General features: G+C 38.4%; 1 long non-coding RNA gene across 2 annotated transcripts; it reads left to right on the plus strand.

Moving 5' to 3' along the window:
- Nucleotides 1-11,479: 11,479 nt before the first annotated feature.
- On the plus strand, nucleotides 11,480-13,015 carry LOC131959972 (uncharacterized). Of its 2 annotated transcripts, XR_009389564.1 has the most exons (4): nucleotides 12,271-12,321; nucleotides 12,422-12,446; nucleotides 12,639-12,758; nucleotides 12,888-13,015. It is a non-coding gene; the product is annotated as an uncharacterized LOC131959972 (long non-coding RNA). The 2 variants fall into 2 exon arrangements; XR_009389563.1 differs by having other exon boundaries at nucleotides 11,480-12,446.
- Nucleotides 13,016-15,767: the final 2,752 nt, after the last annotated feature.

Raw genomic sequence — 15,767 nt, forward strand, 5'->3', positions numbered from 1 at the left:
TCCTCAGCTGCTCCGTCTGCATTCACATTAGCTACACTGCAAGCACGGCGACGTCACCAAGCCCCGCCCCTGATAATAACACCCCAACACCACCCACACACACACACACACACACACACACACTAAAAGCGGTTCAGTTTAAATTACCTTTGTAACTGAACCATATCAAATCCCAGCAAAAGCCCTAAATTACAAGAACTAACTTATAAGTGTCCTATAAAAGTATCAGCAACAAAAAGTACTCAGGTGCCACAGGAACGAGTTCTTAAACCATTAAGTAAGTTAGCATTTTAGCGCTCTTGGGTATAACCTGTGAAACTCAATGAGGATTTCGAATGGGTTGGTGGTTAGATGCCTGAGATAAGGTCTGTGCTTAACACAACCTGAAGAAATGTTTTGTTGTACGACATAAAATGTGTTACACCCATAAAATATATAAATTAAAATCTACACAAATACACCTTGTGAATACTTGTAGTTTTTTTTTTACGCCAGACAAGGACAGGAACTTTCACTAGTCCACCTCACAGCCTCTATTTGTGTTTTTCAGTGCTCTTGCAAACTCTTAAGATTAGGTTAATAAACAATTTATTAGCATACGGGTTCACTGGCTTGTTAGGACTGCTAGTAAGCTCATTGGAGATTGTCTGAAGCATAAAGACTGTGACGTTAAAGTCATACGACTGTTGAGTAGTTTGTTATAGCATTACGTTAGCTTTTTACTTCTGTCAGCTTCATTAACGCTTCAAACATCATTAAATGGGTGTTTATTTGTAAAGATTATCCTTCTGAACAAAACACATAAGCATCAGAAATGTTTGTTTGCCACAGAGCTTATTTTCTGCAATGATCCAAAATCCAATGCAACAATTCCATAGGCGAATTCTCAGTAGACCCCATAATGATGCTTAATTCTGGGTTGGCCAACAAAAATATGTCATTTCATTTGCTCTCTATTCCTTTAAGGCATTTCTTTTAAGGGTGCACCCTTAAAATGACCATTTGTATATCAGTTACTCAGATACTCCTCCCCCAAAATCATCCTGTAGGTAGTTTGTAGCAGCTTAAAAATGACTCATACTAACCCAGAAGGCCGGTGTTCTTGTCTCTCTTGTGTGGAACCAAAAGTCAATGTTGTTATTGGAAGTGATGTAATTTCCAAGTGTAGCTATGTCATGTCTATGACCTGGATTACACTTGGTTTTTAAATGCATCTTGGGTGATCGGATCACAAGTGGTCAGCGCAAGTGTAAACAGGGTCCAAATAGAGCACCAATAGTCATAAAAATGAAGAGGAGCACTGAGGTACTTGGTCCGGGTGCAAGTGAAACCAGATGTTGTAAGATTATTTAGCTATGGTATTAATGTTGCCAAAGTATCAAAATACAACAATGTCAATCAACAAAACACAATAACAACAATATGACTATATTATTGTATAGATTTAATTCAATTAATTATGGATTATAAGGTATGCTGTATATATATGGACACACCTCATTAAATGTTTTTTTAATTTTATTTTATTTTCTACATTGTAGATTGATATTAAAGACATGAAAACTATGATGGAAATAATGGAATTATAGAAAACAAAAATGTGTTAAACAAACCAGAATATGTTTTACATTTTAGATTCTTCAAAGTAGCTACCCTTTGCTGGTCTCAAACACATTAAGAAGGCAAGAAATTCCACAAGTTAACTTTTGACAAGCTGCACCTGTTAACTGAAAACCATTCCAGGTGAGCACCTCTTGAAGATGATTGAGAGAATAACAAAAGTGTGCAAAGCTGTATTTATTACATAATCCCATATGTTCTCTCATAGTTTTGATGTTTTCAGTATTAATCTACAATTTTGAAAATAATAAAAGTGAAGAAAAAACATAGAATGAGAAGGTGTGTCTAAACTTCAGTGTATATACAGCATGCTTTATGAAATACATAAATTAAAAATTAATTCATTAAAAAATGTAATAACAATCTCAGTAGATAAAGTGGAGAAAACGGACAAATGTATTTAGTCACCATCTCCCCAATTTACCTTAATGAATCACATCACTGTGCATGCTTTTTTTGTATTTGTATATTGACTGATTTATTTTGATGAGTATATTCAGGTTGCATAAGGTTTACAATGTCAGTAGCTTCGAATGTTACAATAATTGTTAAATAATAATTTATAATAATTAAATTACAACTAATGGTCAAACAAATCACTGAAAAACAAATACAAGCACAAATAAAATAAGAATATATGACTAAGATGAGAAAAACACATATTCCGTCTCTTCCTGTCTTGTCCAATCACAAGCATCAATGGCTGCCATGGAGACAGAACGTTGGCCGGTCCAGGTCGGGTATAAAAGGGCCGCAGCTCAGTCTCATCTCCCCTTTGCATCTAGACTTTGACGCAAGTTGACTTTTTGCAAAACAACCTTTGACAAACAAACTATCGCAGTTTAAACCCGCTCGAGATAATCTGATCCTGTTGTAAAGCTAAACTCCTGCATCAGTGAACCGTGACCATGGTCCTCAGCCGCCCCGCTAGCCCGCACCTGCCTGAAGGTAAGACAAACTTAAACTTTCATTTAATGATGGACAGGTCACACCAGGCATCAGGCCTTTTGGAAAATCACAAATTTAAGGGGTGCTAGACTTTCACTCGACGATTTCTCCGTGAATATTAATGTTTTTATGGCAAATAATGTCTCAAATTTCCCGGTAGGGATGTGGAATGCATATTTAATGAGTGGTATGGTTTGAAAACACTGTTGTTTTGGTATGAGGGCACCAAATCTACCTAATTTGATATTGAAAATATTGAAACAAAATTGCGACCAAACCAAGTTTAGGTGAATTCCCTATATACGTTGATATATGAATATATGTTTCCCATGGAGACCATGGAATTATTATGAGGAGGACGTCAGAACGTCAACGGCCGCGTCAGAACGTGCAGCTGTACTGAAACGTGTGTTCTTCTGTCTGGAATCTGGATGAAACCCTGAGTTAATTTGTTTTAATGTTGAAGCTTTAACTTATTAATGTGGAAGCTTTTACTTTAAACTTTATTATATTAAATTCACTTGTTAGATATTCCTCAAAATACACCCACAGATTAATGTGAAGATTCAGCTCATTTCTTTCCGAGCTCCATGTCGGATAGTTCGTGTATCTCTCTCCCTATTTTATCATTTTCCCGGTTGTCCCACTGCTTCCTTGATTTTTTTTTTTTTTTAAATAAGAAGTGGAGGGAGCCGTCCGTAAAAGCGCCTCCAAAACTTATGAAGCATTTTTCACGCGCAACTTATTAATGATGATGATTATTATTATTAGTAGTAGTCGTAGCAGTGGTGGAATGTAACAAAGTACATTTACTCAAGTTCTAAGTACAATTTTGAGGTACAGAGTACTTTACTTTTGATACTTTAAGTACATTTTGATGCTGATACTTTTTTACTTTTCCTGAAATAAGTTTTGAATGCAGAACTTTGAGTTGTAGTGGAGTAATTTCACAGTGCTGTATTAGTACTTTTACTTAAGTAAATGATCTGAATAGTAGTAATAGTAGTTTATTATTATGGTTTTTATAGTTATCTGTTCATCAACTCTGAAGAAAACGTCAAAAACAGCTTTTATATTTACAATCATGTTTAATCTCCAAACACAATATTTTGAATAGCCACAATATGAGTAAAAGTCTTTCACCACACATCTGAATAAATGTGTGATATCAAGTCAAAATTATATGTTTTTTAAGATGAACACATTATCAGTTAGGTTAAGAAGAATAAATGATGATCATCTTTGTTTCAGATTAATGCAGCATAAATTGATTCTCATGTTCTCATCTGCTCAAAATAAAAATATTTGATATTGTGACAAGTCGTAGTTATGCTGCAGTTGTTGTCGTTTTTTATCTTTAACCTTGTTTGTTGCTAATTTAATGCAAACTATTTCATGTCAAGAGAAATCATTATGATGTAAACTCACATTCTCAGTTCCTTTTTTTCCTGCAGGAGACGGCTTCAACAAGGTGTTGGACGGTGATGCAGGTAAGTATTTCCCAGACCTCGTCTCTGAGGAAGGTGAGTATGGTGGTTTTCCTCAGGGTCGTTTCGAGTCGGACGAAGAGGAGGACGGTGAGTATGGTTTTCCTCAGGGTCGTTTCGAGTCGGACGAAGAGGAGGACGGTGAGTATGGTGGTTTTCCTCAGGGTTGTTTCGAGTCGGACGAAGAGGAGGACGGTGAGTATGGTGGTTTTCCTCAGGGTCGTTTCGAGTCGGACGAAGAGGAGGAAGGTGAGTATGGTGGTTTTCCTCAGGGTCGTTTCGAGTCGGACGAAGAGGAGGACGGTGAGTATGGTGGTTTTCCTCAGGGTCGTTTCGAGTCGGACGAAGAGGAGGACGGTGAGTATGGTGGTTTTCCTCAGGGTCGTTTCGAGTCGGACGAAGAGGAGGACGGTGAGTATGGTGGTTTTCCTCAGGGTCGTTCTTTCCAGCCTCCGGAGCTGCCTGCGCAGCCCTCTGCTCCCTCCACCCCAGGCCTCGGCTCCTCCACCAAGAGACGCAGGGAAGACAGCGATGGAGAGCAGGTAGGTAAGAAGAGGCAGAGGATCCACCTCGAGGACCCGGCACCCACACCTCCTTCTCCCAGGAGCACAGAAGAGGACTACAGGAACTCTGCACCCTCCACCTCTACAGGCCTGGGCACCTCCACCACCGGGACATTCTGGCGTCCTTTCCATTACGAGTGGGATGATGACAGCGACTCCGATGAGGACAGCTGGTAATGTATACTGCAGGATTGGAAAGCCTTTGCGTCTTGCGGGGCAGAAGAATCCTCAGGAAGCCTTAGCGTCTTGCGGGGCTCACTCAGCCCTCGGTAGCGTCTTGCACCAGGGCCCACTTGTACATATCTCAATCTTGAGGGCTAAAAGGCCCAGGTGAACCCTCCACATCTGACATTGTTGTGGATGCATTAGGTAGCGTTTCACACCTAGTTATTTCTTTTTACAGGGTTTTATTACAGGTTATATATTTGGACAATGTGGGGTTCAGTTTCTTGCACTTGTTCTTTGATTTTTCAGGCACGTATACCTGAGGTAAGTTGACAATTAATGACAGCATCAACACATTTTAATTTCACTTATTTAATACTTGAGGGATTATTCGTTTTACTCACTTTGTTGTTTTGTTTTTCAGGTATAGGTGGCCACACCAAACAAATGTAAGTCAATACTTAATGAGAACATTAACTCCTCAAAGTCTGAGGAGTTAATGTTCCCATTAAATAATCTCACTTCCCAGTGATTCAAAGACTGATGATTTTACTCACTCTTGCTCTGTTGTGTTGTAACTAACAGACGTGAAGTAACTGGTGGCTAACTATCTTGTTTGTCTTCTCTTTTTATTCTATGAGACCCAACATCCAGGACTTCTTGGCGACAGAGACGATGCGTTTACCCCGGACCAGATGAGAAGGATGGACGACTACAGGACCAGAAGGAGAGCGGTGGTCGCCTTTCTTTCAGTCAGCTAAGTATGTAATCCCCTCACTGAGACTGTAAAAGTACCAGTAGTGACACTAAGTGGTGATGAGTCAATCTTATATAAGTGAATTGTGAATTTGTCCAACATTATTCATGAGTTATATTTCTGTCTTCCACAGGGCGGGACTCCTCTATGTTTGTGGTACTCTTTGAGCAGCTGAGAGTGGCTGTCAATCATCTCAGGCAGAACCAGGACCACAGCAGACCACTGAGCCACTCTCAGCCTCAAGCCCCCCGCCTCTCCACCCCGACCCCCGCCAACACCACCAGGTCCTGCCCCCACCCGTGATAATCACAGCATCATGAAACTTTACAACCCCAAACCAGAGACCTAGAACATTCTGATGATGTGCAGATTTCCCTTCCTATATTGACAATAAAGGATTTTCTCAGCAGTTAAGGGAACAGAAGTGCTTTTCATCCAATCAATGAAAATACAGAAATCTCCCAAATGACCAAAGTTTTTGAAACCAAATCACAGCATGGATTTTTCTATGTTGTTCCAAAGGTATATTGATGTAATATTCTGGAGGGTTTTTGACCAGAGACTGGAGTCAATGAAACAAAATTTGAGTGCGGTGTAGAGCTACTTTGACCTATAAATAATACTCAAACATTGTGATGGTTGCTGACAGCGGAGGAGAAATAAGTGCAGAAACTACAAATGTAACCGTAACAAAATATTGTTTATATATAGTGACTTATGGAGTAATAATAAACACACACAACCAAACAACAAAATAGTTTAAAGTTCATCAAAATGTATTTTTCTTAAACAATATGAAACTTTGATAAGGCATGGTAAAATTTCTGCACTGAATGTAAAAATTAATAAGATCATATCACCTTGATTTTTCTTAACAAACACATATCAGCCTGCTGTCATATTCAGTCATGGAAAAAAATATTAGACCATTGTTTTTCTTCAATTTCTTGTTCATTTTAATGCCTGGTACAACTAAAGGTACATTTGTTTGGACAAATATAATAATAATAATAACAACAAACATAGCTAATAAGTCATATTTGTGTTTTTCAGTGCTCTTGCAAACTCTTAAGATTAGGTTAATAAACAATTTATTAGCATACGGGTTCACTGGCTTGTTACGACTGCTAGTAAGCTCATTGGAGAATGTCTGAAGCATAAAGACTGACGTTAAAGTCATACGACTGTTGAGTAGTTTGTTATAGCATTACGTTAGCTTTTTACTTCTGTCGCTTCAAACATCATTAAAGTGGTGTTTATTTGTAAAGATTATCCTTCTGAACAAAACACATAAGCATCAGAAATGTTTGTTTGCCACAGAGCTTATTTTCTGCAATGATCCAAAATCCAATGCAACAATCCCATAGGCGAATTCTCAGTAGACCCCATAATGATGCTTAATTCCGGGTTGGCCAACAAAAATATGTCATTTCATTTGCTCTCTATTCCTTTAAGGCATTTCTTTTAAGGGTGCACCCTTAAAATGACCATTTGTATATCAGTTACTCAGAGACTCCTCCCCCAAAATCATCCTGTAGGTAGTTTGTAGCAGCTTAAAAATGACTCATACTAACCCAGAAGGCTGGTGTTCTTGTCTCTCTTGTGTGGAACCAAAAGTCAATGTTGTTATTGGAAGTGATGTAATTTCCAAGTGTAGCTATGTCATGTCTATGACCTGGATTACACTTGGTTTTTAAATGCATCTTGGGTGATCGGATCACTAGTGGTCAGCGCAAGTGTAAACAGGGTCCAAATAGAGCACCAATAGTCATAAAAATGAAGAGGAGCACTGAGGTACTTGGTCCGGGTGCAAGTGAAACCAGATGTTGTAAGATTATTTAGCTATGGTATTAATGTTGCCAAAGTATCAAAATACAACAATGTCAATCAACAAAACACAATAACAACAATATGACTATATTATTGTATAGATTTAATTCAATTAATTATGGATTATAAGGTATGCTGTATATATATGGACACACCTCATTAAATGTTTTTTTAATTTTATTTTATTTTCTACATTGTAGATTGATATTAAAGACATGAAAACTATGATGGAAATAATGGAATTATAGAAAACAAAAAATGTGTTAAACAAACCAGAATATGTTTTACATTTTAGATTCTTCAAAGTAGCTACCCTTTGCTGGTCTCAAACACATTAAGAAGGCAAGAAATTCCACAAGTTAACTTTTGACAAGCTGCACCTGTTAACTGAAAACCATTCCAGGTGAGCACCTCTTGAAGATGATTGAGAGAATAACAAAAGTGTGCAAAGCTGTATTTATTACATAATCCCATATGTTCTCTCATAGTTTTGATGTTTTCAGTATTAATCTACAATTTTGAAAATAATAAAAGTGAAGAAAAAACATAGAATGAGAAGGTGTGTCTAAACTTCAGTGTATATACAGCATGCTTTATGAAATACATAAATTAAAAATTAATTCATTAGAAAATGTAATAACAATCTCAGTAGATAAAGTGGAGAAAACGGACAAATGTATTTAGTCACCATCTCCCCAATTTACCTCAATGAATCACATCACTGTGCATGTTTTTTTGTATTTGTATATTGACTGATTTATTTTGATGAGTATATTCAGGTTGCATAAGGTTTACAATGTCAGTAGCTTCGAATGTTACAATAATTATTAAATAATAATTTATAATAATTAAATTACAACTAATGGTCAAACAAATCACTGAAAAACAAATACAAGCACAAATAAAATAAGAATATATGACTAAAATGAGAAAAACACATATTCCGTCTCTTCCTGTCTTGTCCAATCACAAGCATCAATGGCTGCCATGGAGACAGAACGTTGGCCGGTCCAGGTCGGGTATAAAAGGGCCGCAGCTCAGTCTCATCTCCCCTTTGCATCTAGACTTTGACGCAAGTTGACTTTTTGCAAAACAACCTTTGACAAACAAACTATCGCAGTTTAAACCCGCTCGAGATAATCTGATCCTGTTGTAAAGCTAAACTCCTGCATCAGTGAACCGTGACCATGGTCCTCAGCCGCCCCGCTAGCCCGCACCTGCCTGAAGGTAAGACAAACTTAAACTTTCATTTAATGATGGACAGGTCACACCAGGCATCAGGCCTTTTGGAAAATCACAAATTTAAGGGGTGCTAGACTTTCACTCGACGATTTCTCCGTGAATATTAATGTTTTTTTGGCAAATAATGTCTCAAATTTCCCGGTAGGGATGTGGAATGCATATTTAATGAGTGGTATGGTTTGAAAACACTGTTGTTTTGGTATGAGGGCACCAAATCTACCAAATTTGATATTGAAAATATTGAAACAAAATTGCGACCAAACCAAGTTTAGGTGAATTCCCTATATACGTTGATATATGAATATATGTTTCCCATGGAGACCATGGAATTATTATGAGGAGGACGTCAGAACGTCAACGGCTGCGTCAGAACGTGCAGCTGTACTGAAACGTGTGTTCTTCTGTCTGGAATCTGGATGAAACCCTGAGTTAATTTGTTTTAATGTTGAAGCTTTAACTTATTAATGTGGAAGCTTTTACTTTAAACTTTATTATATTAAATTCACTTGTTAGATATTCCTCAAAATACACCAACAGATTAATGTGAAGATTCAGCCCATTTCTTTCCGAGCTCCATGTCGGATAGTTCGTGTATCTCTCTCCCTATTTTATCATTTTCCCGGTTGTCCCACTGCTTCCTTGATTTTTTTTTTTTTTTTTTTTTTTTTTAAATAAGAAGTGGAGGGAGCCGTCCGTAAAAGCGCCTCCAAAACTCATGAAGCATTTTTCACGCGCAACTTATTAATAATAATAATGATGATGATTATTATTAGTAGTAGTAGTCGTAGCAGTGGTGGAATGTAACTAAGTACATTTACTAAGTTCTAAGTACAATTTTGAGGGTACAGAGTACTTTACTTTTGATACTTTAAGTACATTTTGATGCTGATACTTTTTTACTTTTCCTGAAATAAGTTTTGAATGCAGAACTTTGAGTTGTAGTGGAGTAATTTCACAGTGCTGTATTAGTACTTTTACTTAAGTAAATGATCTGAATAGTAGTAATAGTAGTTTATTATTATGGTTTTTATAGTTATCTGTTCATCAACTCTGAAGAAAACGTCAAAAACAGCTTTTATATTTACAATCATGTTAAATCTCCAAACACAATATTTTGAATAGCCACAATATGAGTAAAAGTCTTTCACCACATATCTGAATAAATGTGTGATATCAAGTCAAAATTATATATTTTTTAAGATGAACACATTATCAGTTAGGTTAAGAAGAATAAATGATGATCATCTTTGTTTCAGATTAATGCAGCATAAATTGATTCTCATATTCTCATCTGCTCAAAATAAAAATATTTGATATTGTGACAAGTCGTAGTTATGCTGCAGTTGTTGTCGTTTTTTATCTTTAACCTTGTTTGTTGCTAATTTAATGCAAACTATTTCATGTCAAGAGAAATCATTATGATGTAAACTCACATTCTCAGTTCCTTTTTTTCCTGCAGGAGACGGCTTCAACGAGGTGTTGGACGGTGATGCAGGTAAGTATTTCCCAGACCTCGTCTCTGAGGAAGGTGAGTATGGTGGTTTTCCTCAGGGTCGTTTCGAGTCGGACGAAGAGGAGGACGGTGAGTATGGTGGTTTTCCTCAGGGTCGTTTCGAGTCGGACGAAGAGGAGGACGGTGAGTATGGTGGTTTTCCTCAGGGTCGTTCTTTCCAGCCTCCGGAGCTGCCTGCGCAGCCCTCTGCTCCCTCCACCCCAGGCCTCGGCTCCTCCACCAAGAGACGCAGGGAAGACAGCGATGGAGAGCAGGTAGGTAAGAAGAGGCAGAGGATCCACCTCGAGGACCCGGCACCCACACCTCCTTCTCCCAGGAGCACAGAAGAGGACTACAGGAACTCTGCACCCTCCACCTCTACAGGCCTGGGCACCTCCACCACCGGGACATTCTGGCGTCCTTTCCATTACGAGTGGGATGACAGCGACTCCGATGAGGACAGCTGGTAATGTATACTGCAGGATTGGAAAGCCTTTAAGTCTTGCGGGGCAGAAGAATCCTCAGGAAGCCTTAGCGTCTTGCGGGGCTCAATCAGCCCTCGGTGGCGTCTTGCACCAGGGCCCACTTGTACATATCTCAATCTTGAGGGCTAAAAGGCCCAGGTGAACCCTCCACATCTGACATTGTTGTGGATGCATTAGGTAGCGTTTCACACCTAGTTATTTCTTTTTACAGGGTTTTTATTACAGGTTATATATTTGGACAATGTGGGGTTCAGTTTCTTGCACTTGTTCTTTGATTTTTCAGGCACGTATACCTGAGGTAAGTTGACAATTAATGACAGCATCAACACATTTTAATTTCACTTATTTAATACTTGAGGGATTATTCGTCTTACTCACTTTGTTGTTTTGTTTTTCAGGTATAGGTGGCCACACCAAACAAATGTAAGTCAATACTTAATGAGAACATTAACTCCTCAAAGTCTGAGGAGTTAATGTTCTCATTAAATAATCTCACTTCCCAGTGATTCAAAGACTGATGATTTTACTCACTCTTGCTCTGTTGTGTTGTAACTAACAGACATGAAGTAACTGGTGGCTAACTATCTTGTTTGTCTTCTCTTTTTATTCTATGAGACCCAACATCCAGGACTTCTTGTCGACAGAGACGATGCGTTTACCCCGGACCAGATGAGAAGGATGGACGACTACAGGACCAGAAGGAGAGCCGTGGTCGCCTTTCTTTCAGTCAGCTAAGTATGTAATCCCCTCACTGAGACTGTAAAAGTACCAGTAGTGACACTAAGTGGTGATGAGTCAATCTTATATAAGTGAATTGTGAATTTGTCCAACATTATTCATGAGTTATATTTCTGTCTTCCACAGGGCGGGACTCCTCTATGTTTGTTGTCGTTTTTTATCTTTAACCTTGTTTGTTGCTAATTTAATGCAAACTATTTCATGTCAAGAGAAATCATTATGATGTAAACTCACATTCTCAGTTCCTTTTTTTCCTGCAGGAGACGGCTTCAACGAGGTGTTGGACGGTGATGCAGGTAAGTATTTCCCAGACCTCGTCTCTGAGGAAGGTGAGTATGGTGGTTTTCCTCAGGGTCGTTTCGAGTCGGACGAAGAGGAGGACGGTGAGTATGGTGGTTTTCCTCAGGGTCGTTCTTTCCAGCCTCCCTCCACCCCAGGCCTCGGCTCCTCCACCAAGAGACGCAGGGAAGACAGCGATGGAGAGCAGGTAGGTAAGAAGAGGCAGAGGATCCACCTCGAGGACCCGGCACCCACACCTCCTTCTCCCAGGAGCACAGAAGAGGACTACAGGAACTCTGCACCCTCCACCTCTACAGGCCTGGGCACCTCCACCACCGGGACATTCTGGCGTCCTTTCCATTACGAGTGGGATGACAGCGACTCCGATGAGGACAGCTGGTAATGTATACTGCAGGATTGGAAAGCCTTTGCGTCTTGCGGGGCAGAAGAATCCTCAGGAAGCCTTAGCGTCTTGCGGGGCTCACTCAGCCCTCGGTAGCGTCTTGCACCAGGGCCCACTTGTACATATCTCAATCTTGAGGGCTAAAAGGCCCAGGTGAACCCTCCACATCTGACATTGTTGTGGATGCATTAGGTAGCGTTTCACACCTAGTTATTTCTTTTTACAGGGTTTTATTACAGGTTATATATTTGATCAATGTGGGGTTCAGTTTCTTGCACTTGTTCTTTGATTTTTCAGGCACGTATACCTGAGGTAAGTTGACAATTAATGACAGCATCAACACGTTTTAATTTCACTTATTTAATACTTGAGGGATTATTCGTCTTACTCACTTTGTTGTTTTGTTTTTCAGGTATAGGTGGCCACACCAAACAAATGTAAGTCAATACTTAATGAGAACATTAACTCCTCAAAGTCTGAGGAGTTAATGTTCTCATTAAATAATCTCACTTCCCAGTGATTCAAAGACTGATGATTTTACTCACTCTTGCTCTGTTGTGTTGTAACTAACAGACGTGAAGTAACAGGTGGCTAACTATCTTGTTTGTCTTCTCTTTTTATTCTATGAGACCCAACATCCAGGACTTCTTGGCGACAGAGACGATGCGTTTACCCCGGACCAGATGAGAAGGATGGACGACTACAGGACCAGAAGGAGAGCGGTGGTCGCCTTTCTTTCAGTCAGCTAAGTATGTAATCCCCTCACTGAGACTGTAAAAGTACCAGTAGTGACACTAAGTGGTGATGAGTCAATCTTATATAAGTGAATTGTGAATTTGTCCAACATTATTCATGAGTTATATTTCTGTCTTCCACAGGGCGGGACTCCTCTATGTTTGTGGTACTCTTTGAGCAGCTGAGAGTGGCTGTCAATCATCTCAGGCAGAACCAGGACCACAGCAGACCACTGAGCCACTCTCAGCCTCAAGCCCCCCGCCTCTCCACCCCGACCCCCGCCAACACCACCAGGTCCTGCCCCCACCCGCCCAGCACAGAGGACATTGTTACCATCTTCTTGGTGGAGGTTTGGGAAGCTCCTCACACACACAGGAAGCCGACACCACGGACAGCTGAGAAACAATTCTAAAGGCATTGAGTTTATTACACTGAATAAAAAAACAAATATATTTTGCAAATTATTTGATTTTCATTTGTATTACTGCTTCCGGGGGTCCCAAAACAGGCTTTCAATTACATAAACTGGGCATCACAAGAAAGCTGAGACTTGTGGATTCAATGAGCCAGTTTTTTTCATGCTAGATGATGTAAATCATCAGTAGTAGCCAGTTCATTGCAGTGAGAGCATTTCTTGAATCTCAACCTCAGTGTATAAAATGAGCTGCTGTGATAATCACAGCATCATGAAACTTTACAACCACAAACCAGAGACCTAGAACATTCTGATGATGTGCAGATGTCCCTTCCTATATTGACAATAAAGGATTTTCTCAGCAGTTTAGAGAACAGAAGTGCTTTTCATCCAATCAATGAAAATACAGAAATCTCCCAAATGACCAAAGTTTTTGAAACCAAATCACAGCATGGATTTTTCTATGTTGTTCCAAAGGTATATTGATGTAATATTCTGGAGGGTTTTTGACCAGAGACTGGAGTCAATGAAACAAAATTTGAGTGCGGTGTAGAGCTACTTTGACCTATAAATAATACTCAAACATTGTGATGGTTACAGACAGCAGAGGAGAAATAAGTGCAGAAACTACAAATGTAACCGTAACAAAATATTGTCTATATATAGTGACTTATGGAGTAATAATCACACACAACCAAACAACAAAATAGTTTAAAGTTCATCAAAATGTATTTTTCTTAAACAATGTGAAACTTTGATAAGGCATGGTAAACTGAATTAAGTTTCTGTGCTGAATGTAAAAATTAATAAGATCATATCACCTTGATTTTTCTTAACAAACACATATCAGCCTGCTGTCATATTCAGTCATGGAAAAAAATATTAGACCAAAATATTAGACCATTGTTTTTCTTCAATTTCTTGTTCATTTTAATGCCTGGTACAACTAAAGGTACATTTGTTTGGACAAATATAATAATAACAACAAACATAGCTAATAAGTCATATTTGTGTTTTTCAGTGCTCTTGCAAACTCTTAAGATTAGGTTCATAAACAATTTATTAGCATACGGGTTCACTAGCTTGTTACGACTGCTAGTAAGCTCATTGGAGATTGTCTGAAGCATAAAGACTGACGTTAAAGTCATACGACTGCTGAGTAGTTTGTTATAGCATTACGTTAGCTTTTTACTTCTGTCAGCTGCATTAACGCTTCAAACATCATTAAAGTGGTGTTTATTTGTAAAGATTATCCTTCTGAACAAAACACATAAGCATCAGAAATGTTTGTTTGCCACAGAGCTTATTTTCTGCAATGATCCAAAATCCAATGCAACAATCCCATAGGCGAATTCTCAGTAGACCCCATAATGATGCTTAATTCTGGGTTGGCCAACAAAAATATGTCATTTCATTTCCTCTCTATTCCTTTAAGGCATTTCTTTTAAGGGTGCACCCTTAAAATGACCATTTGTATATCAGTTACTCAGAGACTCCTCCCCCAAAATCATCCTGTAGGTAGTTTGCAGCAGCTTAAAAATGACTCATACTAACCCAGAAGGCCGGTGTTCTTGTCTCTCTTGTGTGGAACCAAAAGTCAATGTTGTTATTGGAAGTGATGTAATTTCCAAGTGTAGCTATGTCATGTCTATGACCTGGATTACACTTGGTTTTTAAATGCATCTTGGGTGATCGGATCACTAGTGGTCAGCGCAAGTGTAAACAGGGTCCAAATAGAGCACCAATAGTCATAAAAATGAAGAGGAGCACTGAGGTACTTGGTCCGGGTGCAAGTGAAACCAGATGTTGTAAGATTATTTAGCTATGGTATTAATGTTGCCAAAGTATCAAAATACAACAATGTCAATCAACAAAACACAATAACAACAATATGACTATATTATTGTGTAGATTTAATTTAATTAATTATGGATTATAAGGTATGCTGTATATATATGGACACACCTCATTAAATGTTTTTTTTTAATTTTATTTTATTTTATTTTCTACATTGTAGATTGATATTAAAGACATGAAAACTATGATGGAAATAATGGAATTATAGAAAACAAAAAATGTGTTCAACAAACCAGAATATGTTTTACATTTTAGATTCTTCAAAGTAGCTACCCTTTGCTGGTCTCAAACACATTAAGAAGGCAAGAAATTCCACAAGTTAACTTTTGACAAGCTGCACCTGTTAACTGAAAACCATTCCAGGTGAGCACCTCTTGAAGATGATTGAGAGAATAACAAGTGTGCAAAGCTGTATTTATTACATAATCCCATATGTTCTCTCATAGTTTTGATGTTTTCAGTATTAATCTACAATTTTGAAAATAATAAAAGTGAAGAAAAAACATAGAATGAGAAGGTGTGTCTAAACTTCAGTGTATATACAGCATGCTTTATGAAATACATAAATTAAAAGTTAATTCATTAAAAAATGTAATAACAATCTCAGTAGATAATGTGGAGAAAACGGACAAATGTATTTAGTCACCATCTCCCCAATTTACCTCATTGAATCACATCACTGCGTGTTTTTGTATTTGTATATTGACTGATTTATTTTGATGAGTATATTCAGGTTGCATAAGGTTTACAA

This window comes from Centropristis striata, chromosome 21 (genome assembly GCF_030273125.1).
Source record: "Centropristis striata isolate RG_2023a ecotype Rhode Island chromosome 21, C.striata_1.0, whole genome shotgun sequence".
NCBI lineage: Eukaryota > Metazoa > Chordata > Actinopteri > Perciformes > Serranidae > Centropristis > Centropristis striata.